Source organism: Mus caroli, chromosome 4 (assembly GCF_900094665.2).
Source record: "Mus caroli chromosome 4, CAROLI_EIJ_v1.1, whole genome shotgun sequence".
NCBI classification, from domain to species: Eukaryota; Metazoa; Chordata; class Mammalia; order Rodentia; family Muridae; genus Mus; species Mus caroli.
Window position 1 is genome coordinate 21,186,945 of NC_034573.1, and position 6,047 is coordinate 21,192,991.

General features: G+C 35.8%; 1 non-coding gene and 1 pseudogene across 1 annotated transcript; one reads left to right on the forward strand and one right to left on the reverse strand.

The window, feature by feature from the left end:
• On the reverse strand, positions 1 to 107 carry LOC115031069. The gene has a single exon (XR_003836634.1). It is a non-coding gene; the product is annotated as a U6 spliceosomal RNA (small nuclear RNA).
• Positions 1 to 6,047, forward strand: part of LOC110292441 — a 56,464-nt pseudogene that overhangs the window by 37,492 nt on the left and 12,925 nt on the right.

Below are 6,047 nucleotides of genomic sequence, written 5' to 3' on the forward strand. Positions count from 1 at the left end.
AAAAATATGGAACGCTTCACGAATTTGCGTGTCATCCTTGCGCAGGGGCCATGCTAATCTTCTCTGTATCGTTCCAATTTTAGTATATGTGCTGCTGAAGCGAGCACAGGAAAGCATTCTTAAATAAAAAGGGATTTCTAAATTTAGAAAAAATTATCTGAATTTTGAAATAATGAATAAATCCTGTCATTTTATAGCTCTAGAATAATGAATACTATTTGTTTAATTTCTTAAAACAGCTAGATGATATTGCTATTAAATTTTTTATGGGAAGTCATATCTTAGGTTTTAGTATGCATGTTTAAAAATTCATTTTGCTATTAAATATAAGTATATTTAATCTGAAGTAAAATGTTTCTGTAGTCTATGATAATAAATCAAGAATATTATCTGCTTTTATTATTTTTTATTTGAAACTAAATCTTAGTAATGTTTACTGGTCTTGAAGTAGCTGGAGCTGGGAGAATGGAGCCTAAAATTGAGGTGAACAAAAGTTCCTTGAAATAGTCAACTTTATTCAGAATATTAGACAATGTATACTCTGATGATTAAGAAAGATTACCTGAGAAAAGTTCTCATGAATTCAAGCTGCATATCACCACAAAGAGACATTGCATGTAACAAAACCATGTTTTCCATAGAGGCATATAAACAAATGAAAATAGCCAGTTTGAAGAAATAATACAAAGTAAACTATGCACCATACCTGGGAGGAAAATGAAAGACCACTCCAAGAACAGTTTTGTGTTTTTGAAGCAACTGAGGTCACAAAACTCTTATCTTCTTTCTAGAAGTTTTCTCACAAGCACTAAAATTCTCTTTACATGACCAAAATTTGCACTGTTCCAAGACACTATCATACCAAAAAGAAGTCTATGTTCAACATTTTAAATATTGCTTTATATTGAGTTCAGCGATTAGACTCGATTAACTTCAATTCATTTGCATCAATGTAAAATGATGGCCACAGATACTCTTATATAGAGGTTTTATTCAAGCATCATTAAGTTCTGAAACTGATAAGTTTTACTGTGATACAAGGGTCAAGGCTGTAAAATGTCAGTAGAACAAAAAGAAAGAAAACGAAGCCAGAACTAGGGTGGGGAGAAAATGTTAATGAAAATATTTTCATCAAATATATTTTTAATTTATTTTTTATTTACCTTTCAAGTGCCAGTTTCTCCTTCAGAAACCCCTTATCCCATTCCCCCTCCACCTGCTTCTATGAGGGTGCTTTCCCACCCACCAACCCATTCACCCACTCTTGCCTCCCCATCCTGGCATTCCCCTACACTGGGGTATGTTGCCTTCAGAGGACCTAGGGCCTCTCCTCTCATTGATGCCTGACAAGGGCATCCTCTGTTGCACATGTGGCTGGGGTCATGGGTTGCTCCATGTATACTCTTTGCTTGGCTGTTTAGTCCCTGTGATCTCTGCTGTGTCTGGTTGGTTGATATTGATGTTGTTTGTATGGCGTTACAAACCCCTCCAGCTCCTTCAGTCCTTTCTCTAACTCCTACATTGTGGATCCCGTGCTCAAATCTATATTCATATACATTTGTAGACACATTAATTTAATTTTGTATGACATAAACTGGGTAACCATAATTCAACAATAATTAAGCATTTTATATTATCTCAGCAGAAATGCAATCTTACCTAAACTGCATTTGTTTGAAACCTATTAATACTATTCCAATGAAATAGAAATAGATATAGTATGTTCACAAATGTATCTAATAGGCACAAAGAAAAAAGAAATATGATTTTTTAAATGTTACCTCTCACTAATAAACAAATCTCCAAAGTGCCCATTAAACTGGAGACAGTATATTAAGTAAACCTGAATAATGCACAGAAAGAATGCAAGAATATTTTAATTGAATTTTTAAAGGATGAATTCAGTTCTGCTGTAACTTGATGTACCAGGGTGGATGAATACCCCTGGGGGGACTCCTCTTCTCTGAAGAGTAGGAGGGAATGAGGAAATGCGGTGTAAAGGTTGGACTGGGAAGAGAACAGGGAGGAGGTCAGTGATCAGGCTATAAATAAAGTAATTAATGGGGAGAAAAGCAATAATACTTCTATAGGATCAATAGCGACATAATGGAAAAACATGTCTAGATATCCAGTTCCAAAGAGGAAGGGGAAGAGAGGGTTTTCAGCACTGGTGTTAGCAAAAAAATGTTGTGAAGTACATTGGAGATATACTTACTAATAATCCTTGAAATGATTTCAGCAAGCTGGCTAACTCTTGTGTCTCCTTTCTCTTCTGTAATTAGATCTGTTTTCTACACACTTATGAAGAAGAACATCATGTCATGATAGAAGGTAATGGGCTTCACTCTGATATTCTCATTCAGTGTACTCTGTGCTGATGCATCCCTGTCCTGGACTGCTTTACGGTATTCTCTGTCTCCCTCTGGATGTTAGTTCCTCCTTGTATATCATAGATATTGTATTAATCTCACTTTTATCCTCCCTTAAGATCTGTTCTTCATTTGTATTAGTTAATTTTATATCCAGCCAATTTTCAGCTGTAGATGTTCTCTGGTACATTTTTGGGACGTGTATGTATACTGTGTATGTATACCATCATATCATCTACAAATAGTAATATTTTGACTTCTTCTTTTCCAATCTGTCCTCCTTTTGTTGTCTAATTGCTCTGGGAAGATATTTGAGTACTACATCGAATAGATAATGAGAAAGGGGGCAGACTTGTCTTGTACCTGATTTTAGTGCTTCAAGTTTCTCTCCATTTAGTTTGATATTGGCTGTTGGTTTGCTATATATTGCTTTTATTATGTGTAGGTCTGAGCATTGAATTCCTGATTTCTCCCAGACTTTTAACATGAAGGGGTGTTGGATTTTTCTCATCTAATGAGAAGACTATGTGATTTTTATCTTTGAGTTTGTTTATACAATGAATTAAGTTGATGAATTTCCATATATTGAACCATCACTGCATCTTTCAGATGAAGCCTACTTGATTGTAGTTAATGATGGTTTCAATGTGTTCTTTAATTGGTTTTGTTAGAATTTTATTGTGTATTTTTCACTAATGTTCATAAGTGAAATTGATCTAAAGTTCTCTTTCTTTTTTGGGTCTTTTGTGGTTTAGGTATCAGAGTAACTGTCACTTCATAGAATGAATTAGAGAGTGTTCCTTCTGTTTCTATTTTGTGGAACAGTTTAAGGAGCATTGGTACTAGCTCTTCTTTGAAGGTATGGTAGAATTCTGAACAAAAGCCATCTGGCCTTGACTTTATTTATTGTTGGGAGGTTTTTAATGACTGCTATTTTCTCAGCAGGTATGCTACTGTTTAAATATTTTACCTGATCTTTGTTTAACTTTGATACCATGTCTATGTCTAGGAAACCATCAATTTCATCTAGATTTTCCACTTTGGTTGGGTATAGGTGCTTGTAGTAAGATCTGATGATTTCTTGATGTGTTTTCTCTTGTTGTACCTCCCTTTTCATTTCTGATTTTGTTAATTTGTATACTGTCTGTCTTAGTTAGGGTTTTCTGCTGTGAACAGACACTATGACCAAGACAAATCTTATAAAGAACAACATTTAATTAGGGCTGGCTTACAGGTTTAGAGGTTCAGTACAGTATCATCAAGGTGGGAACATGGAAGCATCCAAGCAGGCATGGTACAGGACGTGCTGAGAGTTCTACATATTGGTCTGAAGGCAGCTAGTGGAAGACTCACTTCCAGGCATCTAAGGTGAGGGTCTTAAGGCCCACATCCACAATGACACACCTATTCCAAGAAGGACATACCTCCTAGTAGTTCTACTCCCTGGGACAAGCATATACAAACCATCACACTGTCTCTGTGTTCTTTAGTTAGCTTGGCTAAGAGTTTATCTATCTTGCTGATTTTCTCAATGAACCAGCCCTTTGTTTTGTTGATTTTTTATGTCACTCCCTTTGTTTCAAAATGACTGATTTCCACCTTGAGTTTGATTATTTCCTTCCACCTACTCCTCTTGGGTGTGTTTGGTTCTTTGTGTTCTAGAACTTTCACGTTTGCTTTTAAGTTTCTAGAGTCATCTGTCCAATTTCTTTATGAGGGCACTTAGTGCTATACATTTTCCTCTTAACACTACTTCCAGTATGTCCCATAAGTTTAGACACTGTGTCTTCATTTTCACTGAATGAATTGGAAGTCTTTAATTTTTTACTTTGTTTCTTTCCTGACCAAGTTATCATTGAGTAGAGAGTTGTTCAGTTTCCAGAGTAGGTGGAATTTCTGTTGTTTTGATGATATTGAAGCCTGGCCATAGTCAGTGGTGATCTAATAGGATGCACGGGGTTATTTCAATCTTCTTGTATCTTTTGAGGCTTGTTTTATGATCAATTATATGGTCAATTTTTGAGAAGGTACCATGAGGTGCTGGAAAGATTGCATATTCTTTTGTTTTAGGGTAAAATGTTCAGTATATATTAAACAAATCAGTGGCCTTTCTTTATATAAATGGGCTGAGAAAAAATAGGGAGACAACACCCATCAAAATAGTCACAAATAATATAAAATATATTCGTGTAACTCTAACTAAACAAATGAATGATGTGTATGACAAGAACTTCAAGTCTATGAAGAAAGAAATCAAAGAAGACCTCAGAAGATGGAAAGATCTCTCATGCTCATGGATTGGTAGGATTAACATAGAAAAATGGTCATCATGCCAAAAGCAATCTACAGATTTAATTCAATCAAAATTTCAACACAATTATTCATACACTTACTAAGAGCAATTCTCAACTTTATATGGAAAAAACAAAAAAAGCCCAGGGTACCAAAAACAATTCTTAACAATAGAGGAACTTCTGGGAAAGCAGCATCCCTGAACTCACACTTTACAATAAATCAAGAGTGATAAGAATTGCATGGTATTGATACAGAGACAGACAGGTTGATCAATGGGATAGAATTCAAGAACCAGAAATAAACTCACAAATATATATTGACACTTGATCTTTGATAAAGAGCTAAAAACATCCAGTGGAAAAAAGAAAGCATCTTCAACAAATGGTGATGGTCTAACTGAAGGTCTGCATGTAGAAGGATGCAGATTGATCCATATTTATCTTCTTATACAAAGCTCAAGTCCAAATGGATCAAGGACCTCCACATAAGACCAGATGAACAGAATCCAAGGAAGAGAAAGTGAGAAATAGCCTGAACATATTGCCACAGAGGAAAATTTCCTGAACAGAACACCAGTATCTCAGCTACTAAGATCAACATTTGACAAATGGGACCTCATGAACTGAAAAGCTTCTATAAGACAAAGGACACTGTCAATAGGATAAAATGTCACTCTACAGGTTGGGAAAAGATATTCACTAACTTTGCATTCTATAGAGGGATAATATCCAAAATGTATAGAGAATTTATGAAATAAGAAAAAAAAAACAAATTACCCAATTAAAAAAAATGGGGTCTAGAGCTAAACACAGAATTTTCAACAGAGGAATCTTGAATGACTGAGAAGCCCTTAATCATCAGGGAAATGCAAATCAAAATGAAACCGAGATCCCACCTTATACTCATCAGAATGGCTAAGATCAAAAACTCAGAAGACGGTACATGCTGGCAAGGATGTGGAGAAATCCTCCATTGTTGGTGGGATTACATACTGGTACAACCACTCTGAAAGTCAATCTGGACATTTCTCAGAAAATTGGAAATAGCCTTACCTGAAGACCCAGATATACTATGCCTGGGAATATACCCAAAAGATGCCCCACCACACCACAAAGACATGTACTCTACTATTTTCTTAGTGGCCCTATCTGTGATAGTCAAAAGCTGGAAACAATCCAGATGTTCCTCAACCTAAGAATGGATACAGAAAATATTGTTCATTTACACAGTGTGATACTATTAAGAACAAGGACATCATGAAGTTTACAGGTAGATGTATGGATGTAGAAAATGTCATGCTGAGTGAGGTAACCTCGATCCAAAATGACATGCAGAAAAGCACCGGGGTAGCTAGGGCGCAGGGTCGGCTGACACACGCCAGCT